This window comes from Aethalodelphis obliquidens, unplaced genomic scaffold, assembly GCF_003676395.1.
Source record: "Aethalodelphis obliquidens isolate GAN/ISIS:26980383/991018 unplaced genomic scaffold, ASM367639v1 scaffold24, whole genome shotgun sequence".
Lineage (NCBI taxonomy): Eukaryota > Metazoa > Chordata > Mammalia > Artiodactyla > Delphinidae > Aethalodelphis > Aethalodelphis obliquidens.
The window spans coordinates 12,754,168-12,775,686 of record NW_020837968.1 but is presented as its reverse complement, the minus strand read 5'-3'; positions in this window follow the sequence as shown (position 1 = coordinate 12,775,686).

Sequence of the window (21,519 nt, the reverse complement as noted above, 5' to 3'; positions counted from 1 at the left end):
GGGAGCAAAAGCTTGTATAGGTAAAGAATGTTGGGAGTGAGGAGGTGGTTTGCATATGACAGAAAGTCATAGAATGACATTTGGATTGGACCTTGAAGAATAAATATAATCTTTTGTAAGCAGAGAAGAGGGTTTGCAATTCCAACTTTTATACCTCAATCCTTATGAAATAATCACTGAAAAAAATCTCTGAGAAGACTCTTGTTTGCTCCAACCAGAAACGTATGGATTTCCTCTGTTACAAATAATATTTATGTTAATTTCTCAGGTCAGGCCATGGCCATGCCCACTTGGTTAGTAGAATTTGAGACATGTGCACAGTTTAAAGTAAAAATTCTGACTTCTTTGGGGTAATTCTTTTCCAACCCATGACCACAGGCAGGTGGCCCACTTCTCAAATACCTCCCAGGGTTTTTCTGTGGAGGTTTTCCAAACCCTTCCAACTCTCAGTCTGATGGAGGGAGTCCCAATTCTAGTTCCTCAAAGAGCATAAGTTCCACAGACTCAGTGCTGTACTTTCCTGCAAGTGGGCATTGAAACTCAGACTAGGTTTTGAGATCCTGAGAGTCATTCAGTTTTAACTCCCATTCAGTGCTCTGATTGTAAGATTTTTGTTTCTACATCTGGGTGATTTTTCTTTCTGGCTTTAAATCTTAAAGATATATTTTGTTTTGTTATTCTTTATCCAACATTTTTATATGAATTTACTCAAAAGAGAGGATCCTTAGATCAGTTCATCCTGCCATACTGATTGGAAATATTAAGGTTTATTTTAGGCTTATTGCCTTAGGATTATTTCCTAGAAGGAAAACAACACAAGGTTAAATGGAAATTACATTTTGAGTAGTATAGAATATTGTAGTTTCCTGAAGGAGATATATGACAAGAAAAATAATAGGGTTATCCATTCAATAGAATATTTTCTTTAGCTGACTTGCCCACAAACAGGTAAACATCTTGATCAGTATTGAAAAGAAATCAACCTTTTTATCATTTTCTCTCCAGAAACAAAATCCCATAATTTTCTTTGTTGTTCTTATGGTATCATATCAATACTTGAGACCTACAAAGTTTTTCTTACAAAAAGATGACATACCCCCTCATGTCATGCAGCTTTCACTCTAATTCGGGTGTCAGTAAACATTTTCTATAAGGTCCAGATAGTAAATATTTTAGCTTTGTAGGTCATTATTACCTGTTGCAACTACTTAATTCTGCTATTCAATTATAGTACAAAATCATCCACAGACAATACGTAAATGAATGGACATGGCTATGTTCCAGTAAAACCTTATGTACAAACACAGGTGTCAGGGAGCAGATGGGCCATAGTTTGCCAACCCTGCGTAATTGAAGAAATAAGGAAACAGGGCATATTTATGAATTAGAGCTCTTCAGAGAAGCAGAACCAATAAGAGATAGATAGAGAGGGGGAGACCTTCAAGATGGCAGAGGAGTAAGATGTGGAGATCACCTTCCTCCCCACAAATACTTCAGCAATACATCTACATGTGGAACAACTCCTACAGAACACCTAATGAATGCTGGCAGAAGACCTCAGACTTCCCAAAAGGCAAAAAACTCCCCACGTACCTGGGTAGGGCAAAAGAAAAAAGAAAAAACAGAGACAAAAGAATAGGGACGGGACCTGCACCACTGGGAGGGAGCTGTGAAGGAGAAAAAGTTTCCACACACTAGGAAGCCCCTTCACTGGAGGAGACGGAGTTGGGGTGAAGCTTCGGCACCACAGAGGAGAGCACAGCAACAGGGGTGCAGAGGGCAAAGCGGAGAGATTCCCACACAGAGGATCGGTGCCGACCAGCACTCATCAGCCTGAGAGGCTTGTCTGCTCCCCTGTTGGGGCGGGCGGGGGCTGGGAGCTGACGCTCGGGCTTTGGAGGTCAGATCCCAGGGAGAGGACTGGGGTTGGCTGCGTGAACACAGCCTGAAGGGGTTAGTGTGCCACTGCTAGCCGGAAGGGAGTCCGGGAAAAAGTCTGGACCTGCCTAAGAGACAAGAGACCATTGTTTCCAGGTGCGCAAGGAGAGTGGATTCAGAGCACCACCTAAACGAGCTCCAGAGATGGGTGCGAGCCATGGCTATCAGTGTGGACACCAGAGAGGGCATCAAACACTAAGGCTGCTGCTGCGGCCACCAAGAAGCCTGTGTGAAAGCACAGGTCACTATCTACACAGCCCCTCCTCGGAGCATGTGCAGCCCACCACTGCCAGGGTCCTGTGATCCAAGGACATCTTTCCTGGGAGAACACATGGCGCACCTCAGGCTGTTGCAACATCATGCCAGGTTCTGCAGCTGCAGACTCACATTCCATACCCCACCCTCCCCCTGGCCTGAGTGAGCCAGACCCCCTAATCAGCTGCTGCTTTAACCCCCTCCTGTGTGAGCAGGAACAGACGCCCTCAGGTGAACTACATTCAGAGGTGGAGCCAAATCCAAAGCTGAACCCCAGGAGCCGCGTGAACAAAGAAGAGAAAGGGAAATCTCTCCCAGCAGCCTCAGGAGCAGCAGATTAAATCTCCACAATCAACTTGATGTACCCTGCATCTGTCGAATACCTGAATAGACAACAAATCATCCCAAAATTAAGACGGTGGACTTTGGGAGCAACTGTAGGCTTGGGGTTTGCTGTATGCAACTGACTGGTTTCTGGTTTTATGTTTATCTTAGTTTACTATTTAGAGTTTATTATCATTGGTAGATTTGTTTATTGATTTGGTTGCTCTTTTTTTTTATATATATAGATTTTTTTTTCCTTCTTCTCCTTTTGTGAGCACCTATGTGTAAGCTTCTTTGTGTGATTTTTGTCAGTATAGCTTTGCTTTTAGCATTTGTCCCAGGGTTCTGTCTATCCTTTTTTTTTTTTTTTAATATAGTTTTAGCACTTGTTATCACTGGTGGATTTGTTTTTTGGTTTGGATGCTCTCTTCTTTCTTTCTTTTTTCTTTTTTTATTATTTTTTAATTTCTTTACTTTTAATAATTTGTATTTTTTATTTTAATAACTATTTCTTTTTATTTTTTTTCTTTTTTCTTTATTTATTTCTCCCTTTTCTTCTGAGTCATGTGGCTGACAGGTTCCTGGTGCTCCAGCCGGGTGTCAGGCCTCTGCCTCTGACGTGGGAGAGCTGAGTTCAGGACATTGGTCCACCAGAGAACTCCTGGCTCCATGTAATATCAAATGATGAAAGCTCTCCCAGAGATCTCCATCTCAGCACTAAGACCCAGCTCCACTCAACAACCAGCAAGCTACAGTGCTTGACACCCTATGCCAAACAACTAGCAAGACAGGAAAGCAACCCCACCCATTAACAGAGAGGCTGCCTAAAATCATAAAAGTTCACAGACACCCCAAAACACACCATTGGGCATCGACCTGCTCACCAGAAAGACAATATCCAGCCTCATCCACCAGAACACAGGGAACAGTCCCCTCCACCAGAGACCCTACACAACCCACTGAACCAAACTTACCAACTGGAGGCAGACACCAAAAACAACAGGAATTACAAACCTGCAGCCACTGAAAAGGAGACCCTAAACACAGTAAGTTAAGCAAAATGAGAAGACAGAGAAACACAGAGCAGATGAAGGAGCAAGGTAAAAACCCACCAGACCAAACAAATGAAGAGGAAATAGGCAGAATTTTCCTATTTCAGAGAATTCAGAGTAATGAGAATGAAAAAGAATTCAGAGTAATGAAAGTAAAGATGATCCAAAATCTTTGAAATAGAATGGGGAAAATACACGAAACATTTAACAAGGACCTAGAAGAACTAAAGAGCAAACAAACAATGATGAACAACACAATAAATGAAATTAAAAATTCTCTAGAAGGAATCAATAGCAGAATAACTGAGGCAGAAGAACGGATAACTGACTGGAAGATAAAATATTGGAAAAACTACCACAGAGCAGAATAAAGAAAAAAGAATAAAAAGAATTGAGGACAGTCTCAGAGACCACTGGGACAACATTAAATGCACCAACATTCGAATTATACGGGCCCCAGAAGAAGAAGAGAAAAAGAAAGGGACTGCGAAAAAATCTGAAGGGATTATAGTTGAAAACTTCCCTAATATGGGAAAGGAAATAGTCAAGTCCAGGAAGCACAGAGAGTCCCATACAGGATAAATCCAAGGAGAAACACGCCAAGACATATATAAATCAAAATATCAAAAATTAAATACAAAGAAAAAGTATTAAAAGCAGCAAGGGGAAAGTAACAAATAATATACAAGGGAATCCCCATAAGGTTAACAGCTGAACTTAAAGCAGTAACTCTGCAAGCCAGAAGGGAGTGTCAAGACATATTTAAAGTGATGAAAGGGAAAAACCTACAACGAAGATTACTCTACCCAGCAAGGATCTCCTTCAGATTTGACGGAGAAATTAAAAACTTTACAGATGAGCAAAAGTTCAGAGAATTCAGCACCACCAAACCAGCTTTATAACAAATGCTAAAGGGACTTTTTTAGGCAGGAAACACAAGAGAAGGAAAAGTGCTAGAGAAACAAACTCAAAACAATTAAGAAAATGCTAATAGGAGCGTACATATCGATAGTTACCTTAAATGTAAATGGATTAAATGCTCCCACCAAAAGATATAGACTGGCTGAGTGGATACAAAAACAAGACCTGTATATATGCTGTCAACAAGAGACCCACTTCAGACCTGGGGACACATACAAACTGAAAGTGAGGGGATGGAAAAAGCTATTCCATACAAAAGGAAATCAAAAGAGAGCTGGAGTAGCAATTCTCATACCAGACAAAATAGACTTTAAAATAAAGACTGTAACAAGAGACAAAGAAGAACACTACATAATGATCAAGAGATCAATTCAAGAAGAAGATATAACAATTGTAAATATTTATGGACCCAACATAGGAGCACCTCAAAATATAAGGCAAATACTAACAGCCATAAAAGAGGAAATCAACAGTAACACATCTTAGTAGGGGACTTTAACACCCCAATTTCACTAATGGACAGATCATCCAAAAGGAGAATTAATAAGGAAACACAAGCTTTAAATGACCCATTAAACAGGATGGACTTAATTGATATTTTAGGACATTCCATCGAAAAACAACACAATACACTTTCTTTTCAATTGCTCATGAAACTTTCTCCAAGATAGATCATATCTTGGTTCACAAATCAAGCCTTGGTAAATTTAAGAAAATTGAAATCGTATCAAGTATCTTTTCTGACCACAATGCTATGGGACTAGATATCAATAACAGGAAAAAATCTGAAAAAAGTACAAACACATGGAGACTAAACAATAAACTACTTAATAACCAAGAGATCACTGAACAAATCAAGAGGAAATCAAAGAATACCTAGAGACAAATGACAATGAAAACACGACGACCCAAAATCTATGGGATGCAACAAAAGCAGTTTTAAGAGGGAAGTTTATAGCAATACAATCCTCCCTCAAGAAACAAGAAACATCTCAAATAAACAACCTAACCTTACACCTAAAGCAATTAGAGAAAGAAGAACAAAAAAATCCCCAAAGTTAGCCAAAGGAAAGAAATCATAAAGATACGATCAGAAATAAATGAAAAAGAAATGAAGGAAATGATAGCAAAGATCAATAAAACTGAAAGCGGGTTCTCTGAGAAGATAAAAAAAATTGATAAACCATTAGCCAGACTCATCAAGATTAAAAGGGAGAAGACTCAAATCAATAGAATTAGAAATGAAAAAGGAGAAGTAACAACTGAGTGCAGAAATACAAAGGATCATGAGAGATTACTACAAGCAACTCTATGCCAATAAAATGGACGACCCAGAAGAAATGGACAAATTCTTAGAAAAGTACAACCTTCTGAGACTGAACCAGGAAGAAATAGAAAATATGAACAGACCAATCACAAGCACTGAAGTTGAAAATGTGATTAAAAATCTTCCACAAACAAAAGCCCAGGACCGCATGGCTTCACAGGTGAATTCTATCAAACATTTAGAGAAGAGCTAACACCTATCCTTCTCAAACTCTTCCAAAATATAACAGAGGGAGGAACACTCCCAATCTCATTCTACAAGGCCACCATCACCCTGATACCAGCAGACAGAGATGTCACCAAGAAAGAAAACTACAGGCCAATATCACTGATGAACATAGATGCAAAAATCCTCAACAAAATACTAGCAAACAGAATCCAACAACACATGAAAAGGATCACACACCATGATCAAGTGGGGTTTATCCCAGAAATGCAAGGATTCTTCAATATATACAAATCAATCAATATGATAAAGCATATTAGCAAACTGAAGGAAAAAAAAATATGATCATCTCAGTAGATGCAGAAAAAGCTTTTGACAAAATTCAACAGCCATTTATGATAAAAACCCTCCAGAAAGTAGGCATAGAGGGAACCTACCTCAACACAATAAAGGCCATATATGACAAACCCACAGCCAACATCTTTCTCAATGGTGAAAAACTGAAACCATTTCCTCTAAGATCAGGAACAAGACAAGGTTGTCCACTCTCACCACTATTATTCAGCATTGTTTTGGAAGTTTTAGCCACAGCAATCAGAGAAGAAAAGGAAATAAAAGGAATCCAAATCAGAAAAGAAGAAGTAAAGCGGTCAGTGTTTGCTGATGACATGATGCTCTACGTAGAGAATCCTAAAGATGCTACCATAAAACTACTAGAGCTAATCAATGAGTTTGGTAATGTAGCAGGATAAAAAATTAATGCACAGAAATCTCTTGCATTCCTATACAGTAATGATGAAAAATCTGATAGAGAAATTAAGGAAACATTCCCATTTACCATTGCAACAGAAAGAATAAATTACCTAGGAATAAACTTACCTAGGGAGATAAAAGACCTGTATGCAGAAAACTATAAGACACTGATGAAATAAATTAAAGATGATACAAACAGATGGAGAGATATACCATGTTCTTGGCTTGGAAGAATCAACAATGTGAAAATGACTATACTACCCAAAACAATCTACAGATTCAATGCAATCCCTATCAAACTACCACTGGCATTTTTCACAGAACTAGAGCAAAAAATTCCACAATTTGTGTGGAAACACAAAAGACCTTGAATAGCCACAGCAATCTTGAGAACAAAAAGGAGAGCTGGAGGAATCAGGCTCCATGTCTTCAGACTATACTACAAAGCTACAGTAATCATAACAGTATGGTACAAGCACAGAAACAGAAATATAGATCAATGGAACAGGATAGAAAGCCCAGGGATAAACCCATGCACATGTAGTCACCTTATCTTTGATAAAGGAGGCAAGATTATACAATGGAGAAAAGACAGCCTCTTCAATAAGTGGTGCTGGGAAAACTGGACAGCTAATTGCAAAAGAATGAAATTAGAACATTCCCTAACACCATACACAAAAGTAAACTCAAAATGGATTAAAGACCTAAATGTAAGGCCAGACACTATAAAGCTCTTAGAGGAAAACATAGGCAGAACACTCTATGACATAAATCACAGCAAGATACTTTTTGACCCACCTCCTAGAGAAATGGAAATAAAAACAGAAATAAACAAATGGGGCCTAATGAAACTTAAAAGCTTTTCCACAGCAAAGGAAAGCAGAAACAAGACAAAAAGACAACCCTCAGAATGGGAGAAATATTTGCAATTGAAGCAACTGACAAAGGATTAATCTCCAAAATATACAAGCAGCTCATGCAGCTCAATATCAAAAAAACAAACAACCTAATCCAGAAATGGGCAGAAGACCTAAACAGACATTTCTCCAAAGAAGATATACAGATTGCCAACAAACACATGAAAGGATGCTCAACATCACTAATCATTAGAGAAATGCAAGTCAAAACTACAATGAGGTATCACTTCACATCATTCAGAATGGCCATCGTCAAAAAATCTCCAAGCAATAAATGCTGGAGAGGGTGTGGAGAAAAGGGAACACTCTTGCACTGTTGGTGGGAATGTAAATTGATACAGCCACTATGCAGAACAGTATGGAGGTTCCTTAAAATCTAAACATAGAACTACCATATGACCCAGCAATCCCACTACTGGGCATATACCCTGAGAAAACCATAATTCCCAAAGAGACATGTTCCGCAATGTTCATTGCAGCTCTGTTTACAATAGCCAGGACATGGAAGCAACCTGTGTCCATCAACAGATGAGTGGGTAAAGAAGATGTGGCACATAGATACACAGAATATTACTCAGCCATACAAAGAAACGAAATTGAGTTATTCTAGTGAGGCGGATGGACCTAGAGTCTGTCATACAGAGTGAAGTTAGTTGAAAGAGAAAAACAAATACAGTATGGTAACACATATATATGGAATCTAAAAAAAAGGTTCTGAAAAACCTGTGGGCAGGACAGGAATAAAGACACAGACGTAGAGAATGGACTTGAGGACACAGGCAGGGGGAAAGGTAAGCTGGGACGAAGTGAGAGAGTAGCATGGACTTATAAATACTACCATATGTAAAATAGATAGCTAGTGGGAAGCAGCCACATAGCACAGGGAGATCAGCTCGGTGCTTTGTGACCACCTAGAGGGGTGGGATAGGGAGGGTGGGAGGGAGATGCAAGAGGGAGAAGATATGGGGACATATGTATATGTATAGCTGATTCACTTTTTTATAAAGCAGAAACTAACACACTATTTATTGTAAAGGAATTATACTCCAATAAAGGTGTTAAAAAAAAAGAGATAGAGAGACAGTTATAAAAATATAGAGAGAGATTTTAAGGAATTGGCTCACACGACTGTGGGGTTTGGTATGTATTAGCTGTCTGGCAGGCTTGAAGTTTAGGTAATTAGTTGGTGTCTCAGTCTTCAGTCCAAAATTCAAACAGCAGGCCAGCAGGCTGGAAACTCCAGTGGTAAGTGATGCTACAGTCTTGAGGCAGAATTCCTTCTACGCTGGGGAAACCTCAGTTATTGCTCTTAAGGTCTTTAATGCATTGGTTGAGGCCCACCCATTATGGAGGATAATCTGCGTTACTTAAAGTCGACTGTTGGTAAATGTTAATCACATCTAAAAAGTACCTTGAAATCAATGTCTAGATTATCGTTTGGGCAAATATGTGGGTACCATAGCCTAGCCAAGGTAACATAAAATTAACTATCACACCATATACGGTAAAACAAGTGTAGATGGAGAAATCACATAATTATGTATCAGAAACTGTCTAATAAGTGCTAAAATACTTTATAGAAGAATAATGTGGTTGAACAAGGCAATGAAATACAGTTTTAAAAATTTTAATATTCTAGTTTAATCATAAAAATAATAGCACTTATGATAAAATTTAATATGTATCAAGCGCTATTCTATGCTTCTGTCACATATTGTCCCATTCAGTTCTCACAATAATATGATGTGTAAACCTTGTTGTCCCCACCTTGCAAATCACATTGACACATTGGGGAATTGGGGAATTTCAGGCTTCAGAGTGCTGATACATCTGTCACTGTTACTGACCAAGTGATTGATTTCTGTCATTGATACTCTGGTTTATCAAAAAGGTTTCTTAAAAAGAGGACATGAAGCAAATACAGAAAAGAACTTTCTCAATGATGGGATTTTCTAAGTTATCCCTGCTTATAGGGACAAAAACTGTAGGGTAGAAAGTCACATTTCCTGAGAGCCTACTATCAGCTGAACAATTTGATTATGTTATCTCATTCATTCCCCAAATAACCCTGAGAGGGATAGAGCTCAAAAACCATATTGGTTCATGGCGGTAGACCTGCTATGTATGAAGGAATGATATTAAATCGATTTCTGTGAAACGTAAGCTAAGTGCACTCTGTCCCACCGCCTTGTGTTAAAGTGCAAATAAATCTTCAGGAATTCCAGGGTTATCTTGCAAAAAGGCACCAACCAGCATATGAATTCAGCACCATAGTCCAACCTCAGCTCACATCTATTGGACTCTTTCTCTCTGCCAGGCATGGTGCCAAGCATTCTACATCCTTGATCTCGCTAAATCTTTTCAACAAACCCATGAGGTAAGGGGGGTGTTATTATGCTCACTTTGCACGTGAGGAAACTATGACTTAGAGCAGTTAAGTAACTTTCTCAAGGACACACTTGAACAAGTGGTTGAGTCAGGTGTGAAAAGCACCAAGGTCTGGACTTGGATGCCCTCTGCTATTATAGGACATTGGTCCTTCTGGGGTCACAGTCCTGCCCTGAAATATTTCCCCAAATTCTTATCTGAAGAAATTCATCCTCCTCATTCCAAGAGCATATTTCCATTCTGATGCCTCTGCTGTGCTGTGAGGATCACACTTTCCACCAGTGAGAGAGAAGTTGAGGGGTCCAGACGTCTCCACAACACAGAAGGGCCGAGAGGAACGTGTCTGACAGCATTGAGAGCATTTTCCTTTTGACTGTCTTTTAGTTTTTGTTGTGTTCTGTTTTTTGCAAGTTGATGCCTCAGCTTCAGTAAAAGGGGAGGTGAGACAAGTGAAGGGTAGGTAGTAAAAAGAGTTACAGAGAGGGGGGTTGGAGCTGTAAAAACAGTGACCCACCCCACAAGAAGAATTAAGGGATGAAGACTTAAAGATGTGTTTTGAAGATGAAAAGAATGTACTTAATGTGTTTTATTTCATGATAAAGTCAGAAGTATGGGCTCGGCCCCCTCTGAGGGAGGGGATGGCGTGGAGTCTCCAGCCCCTTCCCCAGGGGCTCTCCCACCAGGGAAATGGTCGCCGGAACCACAGAGGATACTAGAAAGTCAGGAGGGAAAGCAGTCCTCAAGAGCAGAGCTTCCACGTGTAAAGTTAATTTATTTACCGATTTGTTTTTGTCACAGATGCTCTGTCTTCATCTTCACATAAGGAGAAAATTCCCAATGAGAAAACAATATATATTCGGAGAGTCAGGAACAAATTGGAACGGGCACTGATCTCAATAGCAGGCGCTGGCAGGGGCGAAATTATTTTTCCAACACTTTTGCTTCTCCTGGTAAAGTAGTTAGTGTTGTATTTTCAATGCTAGAAGGAAAAAGTGATGAAAAGTTTTTAAACCCAAGAAACAAAAACCCTGATTTGTGTCCAGATTTTCTGCAAAACAGGATCCCAAATGGCCAGTGCTGGTCTTAGTAGGTCTGAAACAAATTGGATGGTGTAGTTTTTAGGTTTGGCTTTTGTGTTTTGCCTCATTTCCTTTAGGATTTTGCTTCTCAGAGTGTATATCAGCCTTGCTCTGGGTGTTTCGTAGGGGAAAAAGTCCATTTTATAACATTTTTAGTATCTCTGGTTCCAAACTCACAGCTGGCCAGCCTGCCATGTAGCGGTGTGTGTATGAGCCACGCCGAAAGGTGGTGATGGGTGATCGTGGGACAGGGCAGGGACAGAGGGGTAGAGGGGGAAGGGCCCAGAGCACAGCCATAGTCACAGTGGATACCCAGCCACCACGCTGGCCGGGACACACCACAGAGCATCACACCAAGCTAGGCTCTAAGTTGTTTCCTGGTGCTAGGAAGTAACAGAAAGTTGCTAACAGTTTTCTACGGCTCAAGCCCTAAAAGCCCAGCCACTCCAATCCCGAGGTTAACCGCACTCTTTCTTAAAGAGGAGAATTCTAAAGAAGGATAAAGGGAGAATTTTCTCAGCGAGCGTGTTGCTTGTGCCCTCCCAATTTCAAAGAGAAAACTCTGTCTCAGTAAAATGACTTCTGGCTTTGCCTGGGGGAATTTCAGGCTTCAACATTAACTTTTCTGGAGTTATAACTTTCATGCATTTCTCTTTTTATTGGGTAGACATTATGATTGGTTTTACAAGCAAAATAAACAGCTTAGGAACAAATGAAAGACTTTTTTATTTCTCTTTTAACTGTAAATTCAAGAGCTTGAAATGAATTTGGCAAATAATCCATACTGCTGAGGAGTGCTGTGGCTGAAAGGCAAGATTTCCAAAAATTCTTGAAAATCCAAGTAATACCGGGAATAAATCCCAGACGCAACTTGTTGAGCCTTGTGTCTCTCTTAGAACACTTTTTTTTTCTCCCTTTAAGAAAAAAAGAAACAAAGAAAATGGAGAAATCAATCACAGTACTCCTGTAACTCCTGTCCTGCAGTCTGTTTTCCGTGGAGTGCAGAGCTGTTCTCTGACTAGGGCCAAATGCTCTTAACACAGCCAGAGGGAGCTGGGCAAACATGTGGTTCCCAGTGAGCTGAGCACGGAGCTCCCGCATGTAGGAGCTAAGGCCTCCTAAATGCACGTTAGGGCTACAGGGATCTACACTGACTGTATACATCTCAGATTTATTTGATTCTTTTTTGAAGTCAACCTTAAATTTTTGATCTGAACTTTTTGAATTTGAATGGACTTACTTTTGACCTCTTAAATAATCTTGAATTATTTAAAACTAATCACTGAAATAAGAAAAAAAAATGAAACATTAACATATAGATGACACTAGAATGATCTTTCAGCTAAAGACCAATTTCAAATCCCATCTTCTGCATAAAAATCCTTCCTTAATCTGTTCCCATCAAAGTTATCTGCTTCTTCTTTATGGAATTGTTACATTCGTTGAGTGACACTACATGTCAGATGTGGCAAAAGTGCCTACCCCTTACACACTTTACTTTTAATTCTCCAAAGGTAGGTCCATGTTACCTGAGGTGAGAGAAACTGAGGCCTAGAGTTTAGTCAACTTTCTCAGGGGTCAACGATGGAGCAGATTTTTGAGTCTAGATATACCAACTTCTACAATCCATGCTCTCTCTACCATGTTCACTTTTGTAGCTCTCTAGCATGAATTTCTACTTAGTATTCTCCACTCATTAGTCAGCTCATTCAGAGTAAAAAACAAGTTTTATTATTCTCTATGCAGCATTAGCAAAAATGGCTCACACCTAGTAAATATTCGATAAATTTGTTGAGATAAGTTTATGACCTTGGAGTTGTAAACTAGTTGAACAAGTCTGCTTTAGCTAAACAGGATGCCATAGGGTTTGGGAGGATTAGTTCTGATACAGGGCACATCATTTGACAGCTGGCATATCAAAATCCAAGTAATAATCAGTTACTCTAACGGTAGTAATAGTAATCACCACCATCACCTTTCATTAAGTTGTGGTTTTGAATTTTTCCACTAAGCACTTCATATTCATTTTTACAAATTAACTTTGAAATAACTATGAGGGATTACAGGGAATTATTAGTCCCCATATTGCAGTTGAGGAAAGTAAGGCTTGGAGATATAAAATAACTTGCTTAAAATCACACAGTCTTAAAAAACTAGCCATGCTCTTACCATCCCCATTGGAGGACAGAAATGTGTTCTACTCTATTCAGCACACCTGATCTCCACTAAAACATGGCGCCAACATGATTAGAGCATGGGGCAGCAGCAAGAAGGGCCTTCAATGCAATGAATGTTCAGTGAAGGCTTAGTAAATGCTGGAGCACAGCTTGGAGTTTCTTTTCTAATGGCAGGTGTTGAATGAAATCCCCTCCTGAGAGACTATGCCATGCACTGATCCCTTCACACTCCTGAAAGCCCAAGGAATCGGCATGTGGTGCACACAGGATTTTTGTTTTTAGCATCCCAGGAATACTTTTATAAATCTAACCATTTGGGGCAAAACACTATCAATACGATTGTTTGAAAGATGTATGTATTTTGTCAAATCATAGGACTTTCCAATTTACTCTCCCAATGCATTGCCTTTTTATATTTTTGGTGGTCACACAGTCATACTACCAGATATTTGATATAAAAAAGACAATACCATGTCATTCACTTATGAAAGCATTACAGGCAACTCTAGTACAATAAATGTTTCTGATACATAACTTAGTGATAGAGTATTAGGAAGTAAGGGAATGATATCAGGATACTGTGGAAATTTTGCTGTCCATGTACAATTTGTCCCCAATGTGTTAATATTTCATGCCATATAGTTACAGCAACAGAATGCAAAGCACACCAACCCAGCTGAATGCATGAAGGAATAGAGCATGATCCCCAAAGCCCAGTCACCCCCATTTATTTTCTCCTGGCTCAGTTTGGCTATGCTCTAAGAAGTGCTTATTGCGTGGTTCTCCCTGATTTTTATGCCTTTTAGCCTTGTCTCTATAACCCAGCAGCTTCTTCTTTACAATCTTTTCCTTAGTATTCCCTCCATCAAGCTCCCTCTTATCTTATTTCTAAAGTTCAATATTTTCCCTGACATTTATTTAATATAAATTTATTTTTATACTGTGCTTATATTTTTATTAGTATCATTATTATTTTTGTTAGTAATCTATTAAAAAAGTACACAGGTTTTCACTGCCCATCCCTATTTTCTCAAAAAGGGAGCAGTTTCATAAAACATGAGGGTGAGTTCTGAACTGTATATACCACATTATGGGAGAAATATTTACACATCTAGCAACATCAACAATCTCGGTCATAGCAGAAGCATGAAGAATGCAAAATAATGGTCTTGAGGAAATTAGTGGTACTCATATACTTGACACAGAGGAGAACCACATACACATTGGCTTTAGACACCATTCTCACAGGGTCATAAATGCGCATATGCAGATGATTGAGCCACTTCAGTCTCTGCTCATCTGAAAATTAGTGCTAATTACCCCTACTTCATAGGTAGGTAATTAGGATTCTATGGAATAACACATGTGGGGTATTTATTGAGGGTTAATTCCTTTCTTTTCTAATAATCTGTTGATGCATAAGTAGATAAAATAGGTAATAGAACTTTTGGAAGTAGAAGTGGGGCAATTCATCTCTTATACTCAATGACAGAAAGACAGAATGTTCATGGCTACGGAGTGATAGGAACAGAGAAACATGGTGAAAGGGAGACACTAAAATTTTAAAAGTATAAAAATCTAGGACTATCAGAGCATGCGAAATAGTCCGTTTCTGATGTCATCATCGCATATTATTGCAATGGCTCTGAATCACAAAAGAATTCAATGAAGTTCAAAATATTATCTTTCTGAAGATGGGGAAATATGTAATCCACTTGAAGTTTTCAACAAAATATTGACGATTTTTCGGCTTTTATGTATGAAATAGATGGCTAATCAGCTGAAACACTAATGAGTTTCATGCACATGGCATGAAGCAAAATTCTTCTTATAAAGCATATCTAGCCAAATAAGATAATATAGTGCAGAAAACTAGAAATATGAAACAGAATATAGTTTTTTTAAATATAACTTTTAAAGTGTTCTCACAATCTTCTATGACTTGATATTTATTTTAATATAAAATTTATTTTTAAATAAAAATTTATTTTTCACATCAAGATGAAGATATAAATCTTAAAAGTATTTTTCATGATATATAATTGTCTATTCAAAATTATTGTAACACACAGTGCAATTCATCATTATTAGTGCTCATAACACTCTATTAAAGGATTATGTTTTACTTATCCTGTGTTCATTTTCCCTTAGAGATTTTATATAATTATATAACGAAGAAAAAGAAGAAAAAACAAAACATAATAAACATAGATTCATTCATTGTTAGTCCCTCATAGTATGAGATTTAATACACATATACATATTTGTGTGTGTGTAATAACTTATGTTACAATCATTTACTGAGTTACTACTTTGTGCCAGGCACTTTGTCAATTGCATACATTCAATATAAGCTTTAAAACAGCTCCAGGAGATAGGCAACATTAATCCTATTTTATAAGAGAGAAGAGAAATTGAGCCAGAGAAAGTTTTAAGTAATCGGCTGAAGTTCAAAGCAGCAAAGTTTGAATCTGAACATATCTGTTAATGTTTGTAACTCTTAATCACTGCTGTGTATTACCTCTCTGCCATTGAGGGGACGGGAGTTTAATCCTTAGCTGATACACACAGTAGTCTTAATTTGTTTTTTATTTTAAAATAAAAATAGGCAATATTAAGTGGGTTATCAGCAGTAGAAGCCAGGGTAGTAAGAAACAGAAAAAATCAAATTGATGGCCTAAGAGTATAGTAATTTTCTATTCTTATCTCCTTAGAAAAAGAGAAAAGACTATATAATTTTAAATGCTCTTTCTAGGAAATTGGAAATCCAAAAGTTATCTTTAATTTTGCTTTCATTAGAAAATGAAACGAAAATCCAGTTTTCCTTTTGGATTTCTTATTTCATTACATATTACTAGATTATTCCTGTGACACTCTTTGTCATACCTTTGAAATCTAACTGTGGCTCTTAATTCTTAAGGGTAACTTGGCTTTCATTTTTTGATATCTCACAAAGTATAATACCTACTTAGTAATTAACTTAGTATTTACAAATAGAGAAAAAATGTATTTGGCTCTTGAAAGTTTCTAGGACTCTTGGTAAAAGAATCTCATGAACTAATCTCTTGCTATCTCTTGAAGCACAATTTTAATATTTTTGTAAACAAGAAATCTAGTGAATATTATCTGGAATTCCAATTATGTAATTTCCACTGCCATCACTGCAATGGAATACCTTTTATAATTAAAAGGCATGCAGTCATGCTTGGGCAAAATGGAATAAGAAATTAAATTGTCCCCTAGTGGAGGTATAATAGAGCTTGTTTAGTTGCTCTGGGGGAGGGAAAAATGTTTTGACTGTGTGCATGGGGAAAGAGGAAAGACTCAATAAATAATTTGTTTTTCATCACTCATCTTAATGCTAGAACTGAATCTCAAATAAGTCAAGTGCAATTTCATGAAGGTGCATCAAATGACATTTTATCCTTTTCTAGATCTAGAGAAATGGATTTAAGGACGAGGAATGGCTGACTTTAAGAAACAGATTAAAAATAGCACATTACCTAAACGTTGAGTAACTCAAATTTAAAAAGCACACAGGCCTTCACATGTAAAACCAGTGTTTTTGGCTATTGAGAAGAAAGGTTGTGACCTGGCTTCTAGCCTGTCTCCATTCTTGACCTCCTTTCTTTTAGTTCAAAGAGATTAAATCCATTTTCCTGGGCCAGCCATGGATGAGAACACCATAGACACTTTGGCTTTGAGATAGAGAAGGAAGAGATGGAGAAAAGGGCCTATGAGCTCATAGGTCTTTTCCATCCCTGTAGCCTGGGCTGGTGCCATTACATCCCACACAACCCAAATTCCAGCCCCCCCAGCTCTCTTGCTGTTCCCCAAACACACCAAACATTTAACTAAGTGCGCCTTTGCACATACTGTTCTACCTCTAATACCACCACCCCTATTTTTGTTTTGCAAACTCCTACTCATCTGTCAGGAAGTTTCACCCACTCTGAAACCTTCCCCAATTCGTAAGCAGAGCTAATCAGTCTTTCCTATGGGCTCTCATACCACTTTGTTTATTCCCACTCTTACTCCATTTGATTGAAATGTGTCTTTTTTTTTAACAACTCTGCCTCTTACTCTCGGCTTTTCTTGAGGGAAAGGATCTGAGTCCTGCTCCAGTTTTTTTGCCCAGTCCCTTACAGGTAGCTAGTAAACTTGTACGCCCATACTGCAGGTAGATAGATAAAAAATAGTAATGTAGATGTAGTTGCAGATGGAGATAAAGACATAAAGACAAAGATACAAATAGAAATAGTGATAGAAATCTAGAGATGATGCTTCAAGTACCTAAAAGAAAAAGCTCAAAAACAGGATGGCACTAGACTTCTTATTTACTCTGAGATCTAAAACTGAGATAAGTGGGAAAAAGGAGTGGCAACTAAAATTGCAATTAGACTACATAAACACAATGTACATTGGTATGGGTTGCGGGTAGGAAGCTGCATTGTTTCCATGGAAACTGGATGGAAATAGAACCTTCATTACAATAATGTCAACTATACATTCCAGGAGAGAATGGCCTTCAGAAGCAATTGAGAAATAAAGGAAAGTAATATACAACCCCCTCTCCCTTTCCATATAAATCCATCTGCTCTAGATATCAAAAAATGAATAAATGAAAATCTGGGAGTCCCTTCTGGTATGAAGGTCAAACACATGATGTACAAGAAGATCAAACTCACTAAATACCTGTTATGCTTGAGAATGCCTTTACAAATGAAAAATTAAGATGTATTCAACACTCAACACCAACATACCAAAGAACATAACCCAGATGAGCTAATCTGCAAAACTGGAGTAAAAATGAGCTAATGCTGTTAGGGGACTGTAGGCAAACTATGGCACAAGATCAATAACAATTGCGAGAAGGAGGGAAAAAGCTGCTCAGCTGCTAACAATAAAGAAGCAACAAATTTGCAAAATGTATTAACTGTTTCAGTAACTGGTAAGATAGTGCAGGAATCCTGGCTAGATTGACCATACAGCTGTACTTACTGGGTTATGTTTTTCTTCCTTTTTTCCTTTCTTTCTTTCTTTCCTTGGGAGTCGATGGATGTAGAAGGGGGAGTGGAGGATGGAAGATTTTTCTTATTCTCCATGCAGCTGACTTACAAATACTATCTCCATCATGATAAAGAGGCGTGTGTAATGTTATTCAGGCTGGCAGTCGAACTGACAACACATTTTATATATTACCTAAAATGTTGAAGAAGAAAATTTGCAATAACCTAATATTCATTCGTAAAAGCATGAAGTTGGCCTCATCAGCTAAGAAATTGAATTTGCGAGCTGTTAAATGTCAGAGATGACCCCTGGGATTTCTGAGGTGGGATGATGTGGTGAAGGGCAGGCTTCAGGTCATGTTTTATACAAGAAGTTTAATTGTTCTGGCTAGGAAGTAGAAATGACTCATTGAGTTGAAGTGGTCTCTATCTCCCAACACAGATTTCAAATGGGGGAGGATAGTGTAGCAATAATATCTTAAAAGGAATTGGACTAGTTCACTTCAGTCTTTTAACTACTTCCATACAGATTCATTTGTTTTGGACACAAAAGTTGATAGCAGGCCAATGATAGCAAAAAACAGTGTCTTTGTCACCCCTTTTGAACCCATACAAACCTTTTCACTGTGTTTAAACCAGGCTTTTATTTTTGCCAAAGAAAATTGCATGTTATTCAGCCTTTTCTGAGCTTTTATTGGACAACGTTAAATGGTTTATAGTTATAAAGAATTGTAAAGGCATCATGACACCAAGTTTGTGGTATGGTATTTTCCAGTCGTGTTTTGATTATTCTCTCAGAAACTTTCATCCCACTCAGGTATGAGTATTTTTGATTTGACATCAGAAGATTTTTTTCATGGTAATTTCTTAGTCATACGATTTAGATGCTGAGTTTTTACATCACTTTAAAAGGCTACAACCTGCTGGGGATTTCTAATCACAGCATTTACTAGTTACTTGCCATTCTCTTCAACCGCTCTTCTTTAGCCACTGATACTTATAAATCTGAAGTTTTTTGGGTTTTTTTTTTAACATCTTTATTGGAGTATAATTGCTTTACAATGGTGTGTTAGTTTCTGCTATATAACACAGTGAATCAGCTATACATATACATATATTCCCATATCTCCTCCTTCTTGCGTCTCCCTCCCACCTTCCCTATCCCACCCCCTCTATGTGGTCACAAAGCACAGAGCTGATCTCCCTGTGCTATGTGGCTGCTTCCCACTAGCTCTCTATTTTACATTTGGTAGTGTATATATGTCAATGCCACTCTCTCACTTCGTCCCAGCTTACCCTTCCCCCTCCCATAAATCTGAAGTTTAAATGTAAGGTATCTCCTTATTGTTCAACAAACCTTGTTTCTCTGAAGAAAAATTTACTGCTAGAGGAATGTTATCATAACTTAACAGTAATCACTGTCTCTTCAATCCTCACCCCCAACAGAGTATCAACAATTAGAGTATTCAAAAGGCAAATGGAGACAGGTATTCTCAAGGAAAGGAAATAACCATCTCTAGGAGAACCTGTATCAACATAAAACTAAACAAAACAAAAATACACAAACAAACTGAAAAAAAAAACAAACTGACCTAGACAACTGAGGTACACTCTGAAGGAAAAACAGAAGTCAACTAAGAAAACAGGGTAAGTGTTACATCCACTACAGTGGATACAGAAGTTCTATGGTGAGAGCTAGCTTGTGGGTCAGTTAAGAGAGGTATCATAAAATATAAGATCAGAAAAGTGTACTAGGGTGAAATCCTAAAGGATCTCAGTTTATCAGGATGTTTGGATTTGATTCTACCCATAATGATAAAGTAATCAAAACATGATAGATATATTTAGAATAGTCTGGAAGGTTAGGAGGCCATTTTGATTGCCCAGATCTAAGGCACAACAATAGAAGTAGCAAGAAAGAAGTCAAAATTTCCAGAAATCATGATGGCCAAGTTAATAGGGTTTGGTAATGGATTAAAATGGGAAGAAATGTGGGAGTTGAAAAAGTGAAATATCTGTTAATCATTTGCAGTGGAAAAGTAAAATAATAGGTTCTATTTTGGTCAAGATGAACTTATGGCACCATGGTTCACTTATGTAGAGCCCTGCCTAAGGAAGTTGAAGCATCAAATCAGAGATTCTGGAGAGATCAAGCTAAAGGACTGGAATCTGGAGTCAGCACTGTGAATGGAGTCATGGAAGTCTGGGAAAAGTGGGAGGTCAAAACCCAGAACAGGTAGAAGTTTTTTGTTTGTTTGTTTGTTTGTTTTTTAATATTGAAATATAATACAGAAAAAAAAACCTCACAAAATGAGTTTGCAGTTATAACAAAGGAAAAACTAATACAACTATCACTCAGGTCAAAAAATAATAAAGCATTAACAGCATCTCAGAAGCTCCTGCAGGCCCTCTTCCAACCACTTCCAACCCAGAGGTGCTACCATCCTCACAATTGGTTGATTGCCATAGGTTCCAATTGGTTTTTTAGCACCTACCTCTTAAATATAAATGGATGGCCAAAGATTATTAGATATTTGAGGAGAACATTTAACCTGAAAATCTATGTTTGTGTAGGTATTTATACGGAGGATTTTATTATATACACACAAATATACATATATACAAGCACATACTTTTTATGCAACTATGAAGCAAGAACAGGATGCAATTAAGAAAACGTTCAGAGAATTAAAAAGGAGCCCTTGGAAATTAAAAATATATTAGGAGAAATAAAAATTGTAAAAAAAGACGAAGAAATTAAAGTAGAACTGTAAGAAAGGAAAACAACAGATGAAAAATACAAAAGGCAGAGAAGAAAATGAGATCAGTTTAGGAAGCCAATATACGACTAATTGAAATTTAAGAAATATTCAAAAAGAGAAGCAGGAATAATTCAAGAATAATTCAAAAAATTTTTCTAAAATTGAAGAATATGAAGTTCTAGATTAAAAAATTCTGTCCAAATGCTCAAAAGATGAAAGAGAAAAATTCATAGTAAGGTACACCATTGCAAAATTCACTAACACTGCACACAAAGAGACTTTTTACTGTATCTAGAGAAATTTTTTTAAAATTTTTTTTTAAAAGTTTTCATCTTTTTAGGTTTTTAGGTTCAAAATGGGTTCAGTCTTCTCAAAAGCATCAACAGAAATTAGAAATAATGGAGAAACACCTTCAAAAACCTGAGGGAAAATATTTTCCAACTGGAAGTTCC